General features: G+C 39.5%; 1 protein-coding gene across 1 annotated transcript in view; it reads right to left on the bottom strand.

The window, feature by feature from the left end:
* LOC129236327 (acetylcholinesterase) overlaps positions 1–21,107 on the bottom strand; it is a 255,679-nt gene extending 234,572 nt beyond the window's left edge. Inside the window, exon 1 of the mRNA XM_054870657.1 lies at positions 21,025–21,107. The gene's annotated coding sequence lies outside the window, so the exon portion shown is untranslated. The remainder of the gene's footprint in view (positions 1–21,024) is intronic.
* Between the last annotated feature and the right edge of the window lie 305 nt (positions 21,108–21,412).

Here is a 21,412-nt window from a genome sequence, read left to right as displayed (position 1 = left end):
TTATCACTTCGATTTCAGTCGATAGGGGAGATGAAAGAGAGTGCGACGAAGGAGCTGAAGGCCAGGGGTGCATAGAGCGCTGGGGTTAAACGTTGGCACAGGTGTGTTGACCCAGACGGGTCATATTTTGAAGGAGATAAAATAAATTTGCCTGAAATTTAACTCTGTTTTGTTTTATTTAAACATTCCCGATACTTTCTGACCATAGGGTAATTAAATTTTACACCCTTTGTTTTCCCCACAAATAGAGAGATCTACAATTTTATGCCGGCTTCGAACGGCAATTCATGATAAACTTTTTCTTGGCCGAAATACTCCCGAAAGTTTGTCATTGGTGCCGAATATCAGCCGCTATTAGGAAAACCTGTTGCTATCATTAGGCATTTCATGCCCGGGGCTTTGAATTTGGTCACTACCAAATGGTAGTCACGAACTAACCTATTCCACTACGACCTCTTAGTAAACCCCTCATACTAATAGGAAATGGAAAATACACAGCTGTTCGATGGTAAAACCACCCAGCACAATGCTCGCTACCTCCCTGCTCTGGTACACACAAATATGAACAGCCCGCTGCAATTGTTACCACTACTTCTACGACTACTAGAATTACTATTATCCATACAATGCCTACTATTTTCTCGACTAACACACACACAAATATCGTATACACTAAGCTAAATACTATTGGAAATACTACAAATACTCTAAGTTCAACTGGCGCGCTCTGCCTTTGAGTGGGGCACGTAATATTTTTCACAACAAAACGTGTTCTTCTGCAAACTTACTACTCTCATATCCTTTTAGCAGCTCCACCATTTGCTATGCAGCTCCACTTGGGTTGCTCGCGCTTTGCATATTCTTACTGCAATAATAAAAATGCCATTTGAATCACAAAGCACCAAGGAAATGTGTTGGAAGCAGCCGAAAGAGGACTCGTGTTTTACCACACACATATCGACGACATCAACACAAACTGCTACTTGCCACATGGCGGTGCACGCCAAAGGCCGCAACACAGCACTTTCCCTCTTGCACTTGCGCTCGCCACCATGTCTTTTGGGAAATATGAGACACTGTTTATGCTTGTGTTTGAGTGCATTTGTGTGGATATTTGTCCATGTGTTTGTATAGGTATACAGCGTAATTCTCATTTGGTATGCAGTTGCGGTATCAAGTAAAATTTGAAATATTCGCCAGCTACGCTACTCAACCCATTCAATCAACTATTTAGCTGAGGCTACCCAGCTCGCTAATGTCCCTACAATGATGACTTGTACTCGTGTGCACTTATACTTGTGTGTGTGCGTATGCGTGGCAAGCAAAACGTGAGAGATTATGGCGTCACTTCCGTTGAAAACAGTTTAAGTTATGATTCCTTATAACCATATTTATTTTCCACTAACACAATTTGCGCGCTAGCAATGCCAGTGAATAGGCGATGAGTGACAGACACATGCATTTGTATGTATGCTTGCACTTGAGGCCGTGCTGCGAGGTTGCTCATACGCTTAGGTGGACGTGTTGAGTTCTTTGTCACATATGTGTGAGTACGCGTGTGGGAAATCACTGTCAAATGGTCGGAAAAAGAAATATGTACAATAGCGTGACATATTGTTTTAATGAATGTACAGTATTGGGCAAAACGAAAGCAGTATTTCTACTATTGCGTCATAAGTGCCAATTTCCTGGCATATTCGAACCTCGTCTTTTTATGCCTGGTACATATATTTGAGATAATAACGTAATGAATATTTTTCAAAGTAAATAATGCTTAAAATTGTGGTTTTGACATGGCTGAAAAAATTCAGTTACCCATATAATGCTTTTGCAAACCAGAAGTAATTTTTTTTTTGTAATAAGATTTTGAATTTAAATATCATCATCCGTCCTCCCTATACTACTTGCAAATAATATGCTCAAAAAGTGCTACTTGTACCTGGGGTACTCTTCCCATCAAATCTACCTACTTACCTACATAATATGCTCAACACATGGTTTCTCACCAAGAGATAGGGGCATGACCAAAGTGCTACTGATAGGGTTGAAAGTAGAAGGACTCAAGATTGTAAAGCTTATCTTTTATATTGCCTAACACTAGTAAATTAATTTTCTTTAGATAAATGAAATTAAGTATTTTATTCTTTTGAAGTGTCCTCTTTTGAATTTGTTAAAAATATTGATATGTGTAAGAAAAGCGCGAAAAACTTATTGAATTGCTTAGTAAACTGTTTCTTCATTTCGTCGTAGCCTTCATTCACAGCTCACTTTTGAGTGTAGGCATAATAATTAATTGCGGCCTCGGTAGTCTAGCGTAAGTGCACTAGCCTGCCATCCCAGAGGTTGTGTGTTCGACACTTTTCCAAACTTATAAAAAACCCTTGACCTTCTCATCCGCGCATTACTTGCATTTTGGCTGCTAAAAACAAGCAAAAAACAAAGACACAGACACAGTTACATATTGCATCAGTGGCGCCAGCAAGAGGAAGCGGGCAATCGCGGCAATAGCACAGACACACCAAATTTAGCGAAGTCCTCAACCATCTGTGCGCGATCCTTCAGACAGAAAAATGTGAAACACAGATGGCGCTCTAAAGAGTTAGAAGGTCTTGTTCCAGGTGGGCATTCCCACTGGTAGCGGCAGGCTAATCACCTACCCTGTCAGAAAGCAAAATAGATTAACGAAACCAACACAAGATTGAGTCTTGTCGAGGCCCTTTGCTCTCGAGTGGAGTGAACAAGGAACAAAAAAATTGATGCAAAACTAAACTGGCAGGAGCATATACTTGAAAAGAGAAATTAAATCGAAAATCAGTTCAGAAAACTCTATTGGCTACTACGAAACGACTCACGACTTTTACCCAGTAATAAATCGATAATCTACAAACCTCGCATAACTGCATCGAACTATGGGAAAAGATAAGCAAATCAAACCTTAAAATAATGCAATGACTACCATAAAAAATCTTAAGGACTATGACAAAGGCAGGCTGGTATATAACCATCCATAATATGCACAGGGACCTTAAAATTGAATTCACTGAAGACTTCATTCCTGAATGCAGCACAAATCATATCCGTAGACAGACACAAACGAAAAAATGCTGAGAATTTCACATAGAGAACTGGAAAATCGAAGATCAAAACGAACAACTTCGATAATCTATAACTGGTGTATATCGTACTTCGAATCGTGGTTCGAATCTCGGTGAAACACCAAAGTTCAGAAAAGGTTTTGTCTAATAGCAATCGCCAGGCAGGCAATGGCAAACCTCCGAGTGTATTCCTGCCATGGAAAAGCTCCTAATAAAAATATCTGCCGTTCAGAGTCGGCTTGAAACTGTAGGTCCCTCCATTTGTGGAACAACATCAAGACGCGCACCACAAATAGGAGGAGGAGCTCGGCCTATCACCCAAAAGGGGTGTTCGCGCCAATTATATATTATAAATATCGTTTTTCATTTTTTTATTGTCAAAAATTCCTAAAAATACCCTAGCGCGAGCTCTAGACCACCGGGACCCCTTAAGGATTTTCAGCACACGCCGTACAACAACTCATCTCATTTCATAAAATATCAACTTGAGCGAAGCACTAACTTTTTGATGCCTTAGTGAGTCACAGAGCAAACAACCATTTTTCTTTTTGCCGCAGACCGGGTTTTAGAGTTACCTCAATTGGAACAGTAATTGAATAACAATTGGCACTTTTCGAATTGAAGTAAAAAAGTCTTTCAAACGACGCTCGTAGCTGTTTTGCTTAAAATAAATTTTAGATGTTTTATGCAAATCAATTTTAGATTTTTTATTTTAAATAAAACAGCTAAAAATTTAGATTTTTTCAAAATAAATTATATCAACTAAATGTCCAGCAGCAGCTACAGGGGCAATATTCTCAACAGAACGTGCAGTTTCTGGTAGGTCAGCCCTTTTCCAATCCTCGATAGAACCAGTTTCTTAAAATTTTTCAGTGTAAGAGACCTTTTGCATTAGATTAGATTTGTCGTGGGTAAGAGCAAACGATGAAACGCAAAAAATAATTTGCGGTCACTTTTCAGCAAATGCCTTGGATTCAAAGAGTGTTTGGAAAGAGTATGAACTTCATCTATACTCAGTAATACAGGGTTGCCAATATTCGACGGACCCATCTGGCAACCCTGTATCTTTTGACGGAGACATCAGATCGCTTAATGACATACCGCGTTGGAAGCGTCAGTCCAAGCAAATCATGGAACAGTACACGCCACGCGAGCGCTCCCAAATTGTTGAAATTTACATTCAACAAAAGAAGTCAATTGTGAAAACTCAACGTGCGTATAAAAAATTAAATAATGTGAAAAGTGCGCCTTCTAAGAACACCATTTAACGTTTGTACGAAAGGTTTTCGACCGGTGATGCTCTTTCTAATCCAAAGAAGCCAAATCAAAATCAAAAAATCACATCAAGAACATCCCAAAATCACCGTTCTCAGCAGTTGGGCATTGCTCGGACCACTTTACAACGAATTATCCGCATTGATTTGCATTTATTCCCGTATAAGATTCAATTGATGCAAATATTGTTGCCTGCGGACAAGCCTCGTCGATTGGAATGGGCCCAAAGAGTCATCGAAATCCGTCGGGTCCGTCGAATATGGGCAAACCCGTATAGTGATTATGTCGGCCAGTACTCTCAGCTGCTTCCTACTAAGTTCTGGGAGAAAGGTCGCTAAGTTCCTATTTTGTTCTTTCACAAAGTACTTAGCTACTCTGTAGGAGGCCAACCGATTCTATGGATATATCTCCTAAAGTCGTCACTCCGTAGTTGAATCGATGCGGAATTGGCGCGTAGAAAGAGTTCAGGGCCTAGTGGCACGCTTCCACAGTCTTCATTGGCCAGCTTATCAGTCAACTCGTTCCTTGTAATACCGCAGTATCCAGGCACCCAAATAAGACAAACTTTGTTGTGTTTTGCAGGACTGTTCAGTTTTGTCTTACATTCACCGACTAGTTTCGAAGAACAGTGTAAGTTAGCAAGGGATCTCAGTGCAGCTTGACTGTCACTACAAATTCCAATACTACTACCCTGCAACTCTTTTTCAATTAGGCAGTATGCTACATTCAAGATGGCAAAGACTTCCATTGAAAATACCTTAGCCATCTGTCCTGTAGCGTAGGAGTACTTAGTGTCTTTGTCTAAGTACGATCCAGACCCCAAAATCAGTGGTGGTATTGAATCTATCGGTACAGAAAGTCTGCTGAAATCCCATTAGTAGGATCTCTGAACTTAACCATTGATACCTATCTGGGATACAAATTTCATACCTACTTCCAGCCGAACCTAACGTAAGGCACGCGATTGGCTGCTAGCATTGAGAACAGTGTGCACCACTCCGACAACTGGTGGATTGTGGCCAGTGCTTTCTTCGTTTTCCAAGACTTTATTCAACTTCAGCCTGTACGCCACTTACATCGCTTTCTTTCGATTCCGAAGATCTAGAAGATGCAAGTTCAAGATGGCATTGGTTAGGGGTTTTTACTCTGGAATTAACCATTGTATCATGTGCAAGTAAGTATCAAAACAGCAGACACCTTGTATTTTATCTAAAAAAGATTGTATTGCATTAAAAAAAAAACTTAAATCGAAACTAGGTCAAGAAAAAGTTGCAAAAATACAAAAGATAACATTGTTGTAAACTTTGAAACAAATCGTTACAATTCTTTTTTATCCTTTTTTATACACCCTTTCGTTGCGTACATTTCTTAGCATAATTGATGCCATTTTCTGCGACACACCGCAGCACACTTCCCAGTGCAATTCAAAGTTATATTTTAAAAACAATTTCTTTTAGTTTTTCTTTTGCTCACTCTCATTTGAGAAATTCGCTGCATTTTGCCTGTAGCCTCTTGTTGCTAAAAGCACTTTTTCACGCTGGGCGTGCATGGGCAAAATAAAGGAGGTACATTTTAATGTATTTTTCTTTGCAATTAAGTGCAGCTGGCGCTTGCAGTGCCTTAATTCTAATTTAGCTTTGCCGCAAGACGTTGGGAATATGCTTACATATACATATACATATATATACAATATATATTTTGTTTTTCATCTTATCGCCGCTGAACTGTGACTGCATAACTGGCGGCGACAACCTTGCCGTGGCACTCGTCGTAACACTCTCGCATACATATGAATAAGTTTGTATGTGTGCACATTTATGTAGGCAGAGATGCAAGCACGAAATGCCAACTCTTTTATTCACCCCTCTCCCTTCCATTTGCTCAACATCTTCGTTCACTCTACTGCGGTTTTTTAATTTATTCTTGCATATATTTCCAACCGCTCCCCCAGCGCTCTTCACAAGCTCCTAAGTGACTCGCAGCTCTCTTAATGGCATTAAGAAAGTTTTCATTTCTTTGCTTTTTATTTTGCGCTTTTTATTCGCTTTTCATTTTTCGCTAAATTTTCGTCACCTAAGTCTCTTCATTATATGGATGTGTGTGTGTGTGTGTGTGTGTGCATGTGTATTCTTATACTTAGTATAAATGAGTTTACCACAGACTTTCTCATGGGTTCGTGTAGGCAAGTCGCTGTATTACCAAGCGGTCGGTGGTGTTGTCAAAATAGCGCGGAAAATCTATTTGTATAGTATTTCTTTTCATGAACTACTGAGGAAAACTAAATATATGTACATTAGAGAGGATCAATCTATATGAAACTGTTTTTTTCGACATCGTTTCCAGCAGGTTCATATTCTGTATAAAATTATTGCAAAAAAGCCCATTAACACATACTTCCTCGAATGGACAATTACGGTCAGTCAAATTTTGTCCGCCCCAGAGGGTAATTTGTTCCGATGTCTTAGGCTTGGTATAGCAAAACATGTCCGACGAAAGGAACTATCCGCCTAATAGATGTGGCCTTTAAGGGGTTATATATTATATGAAATTAGCAAAAGTTGAGTTTTTTTTAAAGATATGTAGCAATAATTTTATTGTATAAAAGTTTTTATTATTGGATATTACAATGTTTAAAGAAAAAAAAAAGGCTTTGTTTGTGTAAAAATATTTAAAAATGGCGGAGTTATGGCGTTTTCCCCCAAGACCCTTTTTTTGGAAGAGGCTTGCGGTGGACGCGATTCAAGTCCACCAAGTCAACTGAAATCAAAAAATGGAAAAGATTTCATTAGTATAGGGTTATATCTTCTTAGTGAACGATCAATATATTAAATATTTTGATTTTTGTGAAAATAGGAACATGTTTTTAAAAAACTCCACTTCTACAGTCCTAAAATTGGCATTAAAAAATTCATATCTGCAAAATAAAAATTTATACATAAAAAGTTGATCGTTCACTAAGAGGCGACATCAATAACGAACAATTTAAAAAAAAAATTATAAAAATCGGTTGAATACTTTTTTTGCAATCGCGTCCACCGCAAAAGCATTTTTGGAAAAACACGTTTTTGAGATAATCGCGTTTAAAGTTTCAAGCGCCGCATGAGGCCGTACGCTCAGGACGTGACGACGCACAATTTAAAACGCTGTAACTTTCGATCTATTGCTCAGATCTCTATGAAATTTTTGGAAAATGTTCTCAAGGGATTGTACTTTACGATAAAGAAATAAAATTTATTTTGATTTTTTTGAAAAACACAAGGTATATAACCGCTTAAGAGCAACTACGCTGTAATTCTAAAGTCAACTTTGAGATTGTCAAATTTTAAAAGAAGCTACACTTGTGCTCGCATAATTCAGTTACTTCTTATTCGTCATTGGCGGGTTAAACGCTTACGGCATTTTGACCTGGTTAAACTAAGCACGCCAGTCATTTCTTTCTCTTTCCAACCGGCGCCAGTTGCACACACCAAGTGAAACCAAGTACTTCTCCATCTGATCTCTCCAGCGCAGAGGAGGCCTTGCTCTTCCTTTACTTCCACCAGCTGGTACCACATCGAATACTTACCGAGCTAGAATGTTTGTATCCATTCAGTCGACATGACCTGGCGCTGGATCTGTACTCGTTGCGCTATGTGCATATCGTCGTAAAGCTCTTTCATCTCACCGTTCCATCGAATGCGATACTCGCCGTCGCCAACTTGCAAAGGTCCAAAAATCTTACGCAGCATTTTTTTCTTGAACATTTCTAGCGACACCTCATTTAATATTGTCATCTCCCAAGCTTCTGCGCTATACGTTAGGGCGGCCATCATGAGAGCCTTATAAAGTATTAATTTGTTCGTCAAGAGAGGACTTTAATACTAAACTGCCTCCTTAGTCCAAAGTAGCAGTTGTTGTCTTCTCCGTTGGATTTCCAGGCAGACATTACTATCGGTGTTAATGCTGGTGCCTAAATAAACAAAGTCTTTCACAACCTCGAAATCATAACTCTCAACAGTGACGTGGGTGCCGATACTTAAGAGCGCCGACTATTTATCTGATACAGGAGATACTTCGTGTTGTCTTCACTCAACACAAGACCCATTCGCTTTGCTTCTTTTTCCAGAATAGGCAGAACTAACAGCGCAGTTTATGAGGCCGATGATGTCAATATCTTCGGCATACGGCAACAATTGTACGATCTTATAAAAAATTAAGTTAAAGAAGTCACCCTGTCTGAAACCTCGTTCGGTATCGAACAGCTCGGACGGATCCTTCCCAAAAATATGGTGTGTGTCGATCCTTCTTTCATGGGTCTTTCCAAGATTTGGCGTATTGTGAATATCTGATCGATTGTAGCGATTCCAGGTCGAAAGACACACTGATAAGGTCCAATGGGTTGGTTGATAGCGGGCTCCAGCCTTTCACACAATACCCTCGCTATAGAACCTTATAGGAGATATTTAGAAGACAAATCCCGCGATAATTGGCACAGATTGCAGGATCACCCTTTTTATGGATTAGGCAGCGCACACTTAAATTCCAATCGGCAGGCATGCCCCCATCCAACCATATTTTGCAAAGAAGCTGCTGCATGCACCTTACCAGCCCCTCGCCGCCTTGTTTGACTTGTTCAGCCGGCAGTCCGTCGGCTTCCACGGCTTTGTTGTTCTTAGCTGCGTTATTGCTATTCTCACCTCGCCATGGTCGAGTAGCGGAGCGACAATTCTGTCGTCGACGATTGCGGTATCGGAATCTTCACATTCTCTGGGACATGCGCAGCTATCACTGTTTAACAGGTTTGAGCAGTGTTCCCTCCATAATTTAAGCATGCCCTGGATGTCAGTCACCAGTTCGGCGTCTTTGTTCTTACAAGAAAACACCCCGGTCTTGAAAGCTTCTGTCACTTAAGTAAATGTTAGTATCCTCATTAACTTCGTATGAGCTAAAAATAGATATATATTTTTTTTTTAATCTAGAGGGCTCGAAATTTGCTTTAGCGTTACGCTCTAGTTGACTTCCTTTCTAATAATTTAAAGTAAAATCCAAATCTCGCAGCAATGAAGTTGGTACGCCCTAATGTGCATACATACATATAACTGTAGGCTTGTATGTGCGCTCGCTTGCCTGTTCCCTACGCTTGACTTTCAACGCTGTTGGCGACCATAAGCTGGCACTCTTACACCAACATTGCTCCCAGTAAACGCTGCTGTGGTGTGTGTATAAGTATGTGTGAACTTGGGCGCTGCGTTGCTGCACTCTGCAGATAAGAGGATTTATAAATTGTTTCGCCAAGAATTTATGTGACTGAAATAGTTGTCACACTGTTGCGGCTACCGCTTTTTATGTCATTTCCAATTTTCATGTATTGCTTGCCGCGGCTTCTCATACTATCTCGCTGGTGCTGCTATAATTTCCTTAAGTCGTTTTTGGTGTGGCATAAATTGCAATATGCAATGTCAGCAACACCACGTTGCCACAATCTCTTCTCCCAACCAAGGGAGACATGATACTCGTACGCTGCCTGGGCGCTTCCAGTTAAGTTCGTGGACGGATTTACCATCTTTCCGTTATGTATGCGCGTGTGTATGTATGTAGAAATGAAAATTCGCTTAATACCCCATTTACTTCGCTTTGGTAGCTTGAAATTTGTTGCAACTGTTATCATTCTGTGTGCTGGAACGCCATATCCGCATCTTCTACAGCTCCTCCTCTGCTGCAAACGAATGCTAAACGGTGATATATCTTTATTATATGCAGGCGGCACTAGTTTTATTGCACATCATGGGATTTGAGTTTGCATTATTGTTATGACACTGTGAAATAACAAAATTGCGCAGAGAAATATGCAATAGTGTTTTGTACATTGTAACGGTATTGTTTTAAATATCAAGCAACCAAATGCAAATTCCAATGCAAGTCTCTTAAGTGACTGCAGTGGTGCTGAGATGAAATGAGGGTAAAATAAATTATGGTCTGTATATCTTGGTGTGGAAGAATTAGACAAATGCATGGGAAGTACGCGACTTTGCAGGTTCAAATTCCTCCGCAAATGATATGAAAGCATGAAAGTTTAAGTGAACAACTTTACTGAAACCGGTTTTTTTTTCAATAAATGACTAAGTCATTCGAAATAGACAAATCTAAAATGTTTACCTGCTTAAATAACTACAACGCAGCGTTAGTCAATTGGCATTACTTCATAAATTTATTCTCGGTCAGAGGTGTAAATTTTGGTGCCAAAGTCTCGCTATTTACGGGAAGTTTTAATTGTTTGCTTCCAACTGAAGGAAGCTCATCGAATGCTTCGCAATATTTGCAATATGACTCAAATTAGTGGCAAAAATGAAATCAAATGGAAAAAAATGTTTCCTAAGTGGCATCGGCGCTTCAAGAACGTCAACAGCCGAACCGAATGTTCATAGCCTCAAGCTTCTGCTCTGCCCAGCTACCTTTCGTGGTTTACGAAAGGCTATAAGAAAAGTTCCATTCAGAAAAAGAAGGCAACAAAGCAGACCCCTCGAAGATAAAAAAACTCTGACCTCGCTCGCACAAGAATTCAAAGAACTTTTTGAAAAAGAGCGTATCATTAAACTTCAAAACCACCTAAGTAACCTCGATACATCCTCATCCCCTGAATACTCTCCTTGGAAAGCAGCAAAAAGTAACAATTCAAAAGACCCACCTTAACACAGTCAGTCATCAAAATGGAAAAGAATAAGTGGGCTAAGTCGGATCTTGAAAAAGCTCTTACATTTGGTCCCCATTTATCCCTAGTCTTTACACCACAAGTAATCGAGCTTTCCAAAAACGAAGTGAAAGAAGTGATTAAGAGCTTCAAACCAAAAAGCCCGCGGATATGATCTAATTACTGCAGCAGCACTCAAGCAACTCCCCGAAAAAGAAATATCCTTCCACGCGCATATATATGAGCTGCGCAACTAGCAACTAAATTCTCGCTGTTTTTTTTTTAATGAAAATACAACTTTATTCTGACTTTATTGAGTTACAGGAATAGTTTTATTTAATTTATTTATTTTTTCTACTAAAAATATTAGATACGCAACTAAGTTCTGAAAAAATGGTTACAAGTGAATCATTGAAAGTATTGCCCATCCCTGGCTACTACTTTTTCCCATCTTTCTGGTAGATCTCGTAAACCGTCGTGGCAAAACTATTCATCTTTTGAAGCTATCCACGAATCAAACCATGTTTTGATGTCTTCATATGAATGGCCGCCTCTTGCGCAGTGCTCGGCTCAATCGCATTAATTGAAGTCCATACCGATCCCCAGGGATGGTTTCGCTTGGTTTTAACAGTTCATAATAAATAACAACAACTTGGTCTCACCAAATACATAGCATAACCTTCGCAGCGTTAATATTCGGCCGAGGCGGCGACGTAGAAGCATGACCGAGCAGTCCCCATGACTTTCTTTTCTTTGGATTGCTGTAATGAGCCCGCTTTTCATCACCCGTCACGATGCGATGAAGGAAACCCGTCCTTTGTTGCCGCTGGAGCAGTTGTTCACAGGCGAAAAAACGACGTTCAACATTCCTTGGTTTTAACTCGAACCCAAGTCCCCTGTATCTGAACCATTCCCAAAGCAAGCAATCGCTTGGAGTTGGATTGGTGGATAACTTCTAGTACTGAAGCAAGGCCTTCTTGCGTTCGACACGGATCCTCAGTGAGCAAGCTCCAATTCAGCGTCTTCGAAGGTTTTGGGCCTTCCTTCACGCGGACGGTCGTCAACATTAAAATCACCGTCATTGAAGCGGCGGAACTAATCTCGGCACGTTGTTTTACTTAATGCAGCATCTCCATGAACTTTTTGTAGCTCTCTATGCGCTTCAACCGCCGTATTTTTCGAATGAACGGCACAAAATCAGACATTTTCACAAAACCAAAACAAAATGTGTCGAAGCAGTTTGTTTACCATATGTCTAAGATTGGTTTATGACGTTTAGGTTATGTTAGAATCGACTAGCACACAATGCTGGTGGCATCTATTGACAAACAGCGGGAATTTAGTTACGCATCTAATACAATTCCTGAATATTAACTGGTTTTGCTCTTCCCCAATGGAAAGTTTCACTAATAAAAATAATACTTAAACCCGGAAAAAGCGCTGAAAAAGTGGAATCTTTCACCCCATCAACTTGTTGCCTATTACCTCAAACGTTTTAGACTCACTATTTCACAAAGAAAATGATGTCCATAACTGAAACCGAAAATTAATCCCAAATCATCAATTTGACTTCAGGAAAACACACGGTACCCTCGAGCAGATGCACAGACTCATAAATATGTAGTGTTCGCAAAGCTTTTGAGTAGAAGCCGCATTTTTCGACACATCTCAAGCCTTTGACCACGTTTGGCATGACGACTTACTCTCAAAATAAAACTCCTTCCACTCATTAGTTTTTATATTTACTTTAACGAGCCCTACCTCAAAGACCCACACTTCTTTTTTAAACAAACGAATAACAGTCTGAACTCAATGTAAGTTTAGCTGGCGTACCACAAGACAGTACAATGGGCTCAAAACTTTACTTTCTTTACTCTTAAGATCTACCAATCACAGAGTATACTACCGTCGGAACATTTGCAGATGACATCGTCCTACTCATTGTAGACTCGCATCCTGCATTGACTTCCCCCAACTCCAAAAAATACTTGATAAAATAGCTCATTGACTCAAAGAATGGCAAATAAAAGTTAGCGAGACAAAATCTGCTTAAGTTACTTTTACACTTAAACGAAACACTTGCCCATCCACTAAACTCATATTACTTATATCGTGACCTGAAATTTCTCCCAATAGCAAAAGAAATAAAAGCTTGCCACATCCCTCAATATAAGACTTCAATCGCACCCAAACCCTTTCATTGCAGAAATAACTCTCCATCCCATCTCCTTTAACCTAACGAAGTGGAAGTCAATTATGGGCTTATTATGCTAGAGTGGATCGAAAAGAAAAAGCGGATAAGGCTCTGAGATTGAGCTTCAGCGAGTGGTAGAGGGCATAAGCATTCCACTAAACGAACTGTACTCTGCGATTGACTTGAGCATAAACCAATAGAAGATGGTCTCTGACTACTAACTGCAGGGTCTGCAAAGCGCTCTGGCCAAAACTGAATCTTAAAAGACAAAATGTCTGCTTGGATTTAAAAAATCAACTACCAACAACAACAACAGATAACTGCCTCACATTTGGCATTCTAGCCAGTGGAATGGGTATACCTCACAATGACTTCTGCAGGAGTTGAAGAAATTGAGTAGGTGCAACACGTCCTCAGTCATGCACTTCAAAGAAGCCGTGCCAAATGTTTTGGCGATTATTTCTTTGAAGACCTGGGAAATTTGCAAAAGGCCTCACTGGAGGGACTAGTTTCCTTCTTAAAAAGATCCAAGTGGTTTAAGCAACTTAGTTATGGGACCGAAATTAAATCAAACAAGCAACCTGGCTAACCTAACTTTGGGGTCTCTGATACAAAAGTCTACTTAGTGTAATCACATCAAAAACTATCCCGCAACCACCCCAAAAAATTCATAATTTAAACCTTTCCCATGAAAGAAATGACTGGCGTACTTTGTTAAACACAACCAAGATCTCTTAACTGGCTAGCACGCCATTCTAAAAAACGATGAAAAACCCTTTCACATTCAGGGTAAATACATATATGGTAATAATTGCTATACTTTTTAAAGCTTTTTTGGGTTGCTGAACATAAATCTGTTACTCAAATACACCGAATTCAAGGAATCAGAAAGCTGGTAAGAAATTCTGCATAGCTATTCCATGTGAATGTAGACTTATTAAGGGCTCTCAGGCTAAGCACAAAATATTGCAGGACGACTGAGCTTATAAGGCAACAAGTTGTGTGGAGAGGTGTAAGTTCAAATCTCACAAGAAGTTCGTAAGATCTCTACTACACGAGCTACAAATCGCGGCTTCTATGATTCTACATAGCTTTTCGAAAATATAGCCGCAAGCTGATCTGAAAATTTAAAATCAGACCGAAGCTAGCCCTCACACGGTGAAGCAACTTCGACTTAAGCTATGCTCGTTATTTAAAGCTCCGACGAACCATGCAAATTTTTTAAAAGCCATAGATCGGCCGCCGTAGCCAGATGGGTTGGTGCGCGACAACCATTCGGGAGTGCGTAGATTCGAATATCCGTGCATGAAACAGGAAATTATAGAAAAAGATGTTTTCTAATAGCGAAACGGCACCAAGAAACACGCCACAAATAGCCGGAGGAGCTCAACCAAAAAACACTTAACAGAAGTGTACGCGCCAATTATTATTTTTTTTTATTTATGGACCGACTGAGTTAAACAATTCTTCTGAAAAAAGAGTTTCCATGCAGACACATTCGAATAATTTTCCATAGCGAAGGATGTCCAAACTTGCTAAGGCTCTCAAAAACAAGTACATATATGAATTCTAACGTACTAACCGTGCCAGGTTTGGAGGTCCAAAAAACCAACGGCTCAAACTCGCGCATAATGATTACTTTATCAGCTATAAAGATAAGGTAAAAGTAGACGGCAATCAAGAGTTCCTGTGCGGAGGGAACTCACTTTGAGAAATAATTTTCAGAACTTTGATACTTTGAAAATCCAGCCAATTTAGGTACAATCGCATTGGAAGAGCTGATTGGATACGCCAAAAGCGCAATTAGGGTAGAATTGGGATATCTTTCTTGAGCACCGTAATGTGAAATTTTATTCTGCGAAAATATTCTCTTTTAAGAGCACCAAAGTCCAGCCTAACTTAACCCTACATTTCATAAATTTAATTTCATCCCTTGACAGCTGTGCTCTGTAAGTGATAGTCAACAAATCGAAAAACTAGGCCAACTATGTACTTTCAAGTACAATCGCACTTCAAATTATCAGCGTTTTCGTTTTTATTTAACAACTTCGCCCACTAAATACCAAACTCAAACAATATCCCCTTGAATTCTCTTTAATTCTTTCCCCCAAAAGCGTCCAGCACAATGTAAAAATTTATGCGATTGATGGCGTGCCTGCCGACAACTTAACCAAAGCAAAAACAATGCATCCGTATTGGGCTCTGTTATTCCATTATAAATTCGCCCACACACCCAATTCTATTATTCGTCCACCAAATGACCACCTAACCACCATTATAGTTGTTAGCCAAACAAGCAAGCTGCTAAACCCGCCCAACCAATCACCCAGCCTTTCTGACATGCTTCCTTCCTTCCGTTCGTCCATCCGGTCCGCGAAATCGCGAAAATTCGTAATTAAGCAAAACACCTTAAATTTAATGATGGCCCACTAAGTTAAGTAATAAATTTCCGAAAGGTCACCAACATTTTATACAATTTTCTCCAATACAAAACAAATACACGCACTTAGTTGAAAAGATGGCATGAATGGAATTTGAAGAGAAACAGCCAGATTGATGTGTCACGCGTGTGCTTGTTTGTATGCATGTAGCGCAATGGGTGATTATATGTGAAGTTTGAAAAGTGATTTAATTATATTATAAATATGAAATATGAGTAGCAGGGTTCTGTTATACCAAGCCCCATTAGGGCTCAGAAGTGATTGCAACATGATTTTACTCTACAATTTTTAGTTATCGATTTGAATGCGACAGCCTCTATGAAAATAGGAACCAAGCCAGGCTGACAAAAAAACCAAATTGGAGTTAGGTCTTAAGATTAATTTGCATTTCTGCTCATAAAGAACCTGAGGTTACAGAAGATACCACTGTCCCAAGGAGTGTACAGAACTGCAAGCAAATGCGGCGGTTGAAGCTTAGAAAGTACAGAATACAGACCTTCAGAGCTGTCAGAACTGTCAAGTTTTCATACTTCGAGTGCCTTCTGACATCACTTGAATAGAGCCTACATATTAGGACATCAAGTTCGATTGCATAATTTGAGAGTCCGATTGAAGCAACGATCACTCAGGAACTTGACAAAATCATTTCACAAGATATCGACAGGTCTTAAACGGCATTCACTGAGAGTCATTCAGCACCTTTCCAAGCTCCCGTCTTGTGATTGATAATATCGGAGACTAGCTACTACCCAAAACTTGCGTAGTGCTCAAAAAACTTCGTAAAACTCGCGAGTCACTGAACAAATTAAGCTTTCTATACTAAACTGGGTAATGTGCAATACGTTTTTTATTCTTCAAGGACCTTTTTAAAAAAATTTAATTTTCAGTATAAAGTGTCGGCACGTCGTAGTTGACAGTTATGATTTCGAGGGTGTACGAGATTCCGCTGGTGCGTACATTCTTTTCTTGGGTATTTGGTCGAGCTTCTCCTCCTATTTGTGGCATACGTCTGGATGTTGTTCCGCAAATGGAGAGTCCTACAGTTTTAAACCGACTCTGAACGGCAGAAATTTTTTTATGGGGAGCTTTTTGATGGCATAAATACACTCGGAGGCTTTCCATTGCCTCCCGAGGGCTACCGCTATTAGAAAAAACTTTTTCTTCATTTTGGTGTTTCACCGAGATTCGAATCCACGTTCTCTCTGAAATCCGGATGGTAGTCACGCACCAACCCATTCGGCTACGGCAGCCGGTAAGAGACTTCGTTTATTTAGGAACCAGAATGAACACCGATAACAATATCAGGCTTGAAATTCAACGGAGAATCTCTATTGCCAACAAGTGCCACTTTGGACTAAGTAGACAATGGAGTAGTAAAGTCCTCTCTCGACGAAAAAAACGAACACTCTACAAGGCGAGTGGCGTATGGCGTAGAAACTTGGACGATGACAACAACCGATGAGCCGTTTTTGGGTGAAAGATTATGCGGAATATTTTTGGACCTTTGCACATTGGAGACGGCCAGTATCGGAGTCTATGGAACGATGAGCTGTATGAACTTTACGACGACACATACATAGTGGCTTCGTTGCTTGGGTTATATGGTCCAGTGGATACACACGCTCCGGCTCTGAAACTATTCGATGTGGTACGAGCTGGTGGTAGCCGAGGCAAAGGAAGTCCTTATCTGCATTGAAATGATCAGATGGAGAAGTACTTGGCTTCACTTGATGTGTCCAACTGGTACCGATTAACACGAGAAAGAAACGACTGGCGCGCTGTGTTAAACTCGGCGAAAAATCGAAATACTTCTTAACTGAAAAAATTATATTCATGTTAAGGTAAATTTTAAATATTTCATATAAATTTTATACTTATTTACAACAATTACTTGGCTTGCCCCCTAAACCAGCTCACCCAACATTCCGTTTCCTAATCTTAACTTTAAGTGGACTCGAAGACAACATTTGATGTCTTATGCACAGTGCGACTACTAGGTGGCGCAAAATTAATCTCTCAATAAAGTTTATGACTAACATTTTTTTCTAATATAAATAAAAAAAATAATGATTTTGAGTGGAAGAAATTTCTCTTATTTTGACCTTTACGCTATCCATTGCTCGCCTGTTTGTATACTGCGGTCAAATATGTACGATTCCGCTCTATAGACTGACCTAATTACGGTTTTGTTCGATTTGAAGAGTTTCATTAGTGACGGATGCGAACTGCTTTGAATTTTAGCTGCTCGAATTCTTTCATTATTGGCAGGACTTGTTGAGTTGTCTTTACTCAAGTAGGTAAAAGCATCCACGATTTACAACTAAATTCACCCAATTTCAAGTTGTCTGCTGTTGACTTATTTTGTCTAGACTGTTCTTAACTGAAAAAATGATATTCATGTTTAGGTAAATTTTAAATATTCCATATAGAGTTGAGTAGTTTAATACAATTTTGGACTCGAAGACTCGTCATATATTCCGTCTTCTCTTCGTTGATTTCCATACATTTAAATACATAGATTTTTTTTTAAGAATCTCTACACGCAGTCTACAAATGTATAACCCTATATTAACTCACACAATTCTAACATTTCCTGCACTCCTCCACTACCTTTAATGAATTTAATTTAATATCGTAGGCTTTTCTCGCACTCATCAGGTTCGCCTTTATTCGTGTGTGTACGTGTATTGTCTTTGTATTTGTTTTTACTTCTTAGTTTGGTATTTTCTCGTTCCGTTTTTTGCTTTTTTGTCCCGCACATTTTCACTTTTTCGTCATTCTTTTCATTTCGTAAAGGTCAAGCGACAATAAAATTGGTATTATTCACATTTCGTGTTTCAGGAGTGATAAATTTTTGTGTACGTGAAAAGGCAGAAAAAGAACCAACACATAAAAAACACGACGACAAAAACAAAGGTAAACAAAGGTGAATAAAAACTGAAATGGAAATAAAATGAAAATAAATAAAGCAGATAAAAGATTAATGACATTAAACGAAGAAGTAACATAGAAATACAGGCAAGTTCAAAGTAATGTGAGCAGTTTTTAAAACTGGTATCGTCAGGGGTCGGAAAGGTGAACTTCAAATAGTTATCATTTTTAAATTTAAAAGAACTCATCTGTAATCTAATATCATGTTTGTTGAAAAATCATTTATTTCCTATTTTTCTCCGCGTTTTTCGACTATGAAATTAACGTAGCTGTAATTATTACCCAAGCTCCTCCTCCTATTTGTTGTGTGCGTCTTGAAGTTCTTCCACAAATGTTGGAATATGTTGACTGTTATGAGGAGCTTTCTCATGGCAGAAATACACTCGGAGGTTTCGCCATTGCCTGCCGAGTAGCGACCGCTATTAGAAAAAATTGTTTGTATAATTTTGATGTCTTATGCACGGAGATTCGAACCTACGCACTTTCGAACGGTAGTCACGCACCAACGTATTCGGCTACGGCGGCCGAATATAATTACTTCATATTAATTTTTATATCGACCCATGCGATACAATAAGTGAAAAAGTTGCTTTCCATACAAATCGATCCCCAAGTACATAAACATTAGCTTGGACAGAGCTTTCTTACGCACTCACCTTAACTCCCTTAACTCAGCTTAAACATTTTAACCCTCTAACTGTCTTTTTTAAATTACCCATTTAAGTAAGAGATAGAGGGTTAAATTCCTCGTTGAAATCTATTTGAAAATTTAGAGAGCAGAAATTATATTTGAAGTCGTTTTATGCATAATCTTTTTGATAAACTTTTCACATTTGAGTCCAAAAATTTTAAACTGTTGATGTAGTGGAGGAGCGAAAAGGGATCTAGGCTGAAGAATTTCTCCAAGCCATCCCCAAAGGAATCTCAAGCGCCTAGCCGCCAGAGCCGAACATTCGCAGAGAAAGTGTTCAACCGACTCTTTCTCTGCAGGATCCCCACAGCTTCTGCAATAGGGTTGTACGGAATTCCAAGCTTCTCCGCATGAGTGCCGATCACCCACTCAGCAGTGAACACCGATAGTGAGTTTGAAAATTGAATGATGGGGGACTCCCATCACCTATTTATATCGTAGTGAGGCCATAGTGTTGTCGAAATATCACACGATGAGATAGCCCTCCATCTGTCTTGCACTTTTTTTTAGAAAGAAATTGTGTAGTTTCCCTTTAACAACGGTCAAGGGAATACCGATGTCTGAGAAGGAGACAACTGAAACCGGTTCTGTCGACCACTTCCTCGCCAGCTCATCGGCAATTTCATTTCCCTTTATATTCCTGTGCCCAGGAATCCAGATAAGGAAAATGTTTCCTGTACGATCGAGAGGTTTGAGTTCCTCCTTACAGGATGTTACCAGAAGAGAGCTGCAATACGGCGATGACAGGGCCTTGATCTAAGCTTGACTATCGGAAAAAGTATTATTGTTTCCTTCCCTAAGTATTTTGCATGCTTGCAGGATCGTGAAGACCTCTGCTTGAAAAACGTTGCTCGTTTCCGGCAGTTTAAAGGAGACCGAAATGCTGGCTGATTTAGAGAAAACCCCCGCTCCCACTCCAGATTCCATCTTGGGTCTATCAGTGAAAACAAAGGTACCTATGACCGTGCTGACTCTCTCCAAGCTTGCCTGCTCGGAAAGATAGCCTTAGCACAACCCTCAAAATCCAGTTTGCGGATGGAGAGATCAGTGCGAAGTACAGAGAAGGAAGAAGAGATCTGCTACAAGATGCTACTATGTCCTACAGGAAGTTACCTCCAGAGGCCAATCTTTGTCAAACTAATAGCGCTCTGAGCAGCAATGCATTTAACTTGCAGATCCCCGGCAAGTAAGTGCAGAATGACGTTGAGGGCAGCAGTGGGACATGTTCTACAAGCATCAGTGATGCCCACACATGCAGTGTTCTGCACTCTCTCTAGTTTAGTGGTGTTGTAGCCCTTCTAAAGAGCTACCCACCAAACTAGGCAACCATATGTCAAAATTGGCAGAACCATTAACTTGTACATCCAAAGTACGACACGTGGTTTGAGACCCCATTTTTTGCCGAACATAGATTTACAGGAGCAGAAGGTTATACTGGCCTTCTTAACTCGATTATCTATGTGCAGTTTCCAGTGGAGCTTAGTCCTTCATAAAAAAAATATTGAAATCATCTGTACTAATATTGTCTTCGGCAAAGTTGATTCAAGCGATGTGCTATTTCTTGTTGTTTGACACTGTTACCTATTTTCTCCATATAAAAAAAAAAAATTGTTATGAGATGCCTCTGAATGCTTCTAGACACAACTTTTTATCTGGGAACTGAGTTGTGATAGAACATTTTTATTCACGTATTCCTATTATAACAAAAACAAGCAAAAATAATCACTTACTGCGATCTCTGATAAAGTCAAAAGTTGGAAATTTGATGAGCAGTTTTATTGTGACTGCTTGGCGTCTCATGCAGTGTTTCGCCTAGAAGGAGATAGATGGAAAAAAATTGTAGTTGTAATGTTGATAGTTAAAGAAAAATACTGTTAAGCTTAGAGAGAAAAAATTAAAAGTCGCAAAGAAGTACAATATTTCACATCATTTACCTCGAAGAACGGAAAAATTACCCCAAAATTTAAAAAATTAAAATAATTGCCTCTATGTAAGCATAGAAACTGCGTATTTTTAATAGTGGAGAGCAGCAGCTCAAAAGGAGTATTAAATTTTGTTCACCCAACCGTATCCAAAAAAGGTTCGTTTGCCAGAACGGTTCGAAACCGTCCCCTAACT

Source organism: Anastrepha obliqua, chromosome 1, assembly GCF_027943255.1.
Source record: "Anastrepha obliqua isolate idAnaObli1 chromosome 1, idAnaObli1_1.0, whole genome shotgun sequence".
In the NCBI taxonomy this organism is placed as follows: Eukaryota; Metazoa; Arthropoda; class Insecta; order Diptera; family Tephritidae; genus Anastrepha; species Anastrepha obliqua.
The sequence above is the reverse complement of the archived record's forward strand: the minus strand, read 5'-3'. Positions and strand labels throughout refer to the sequence as shown.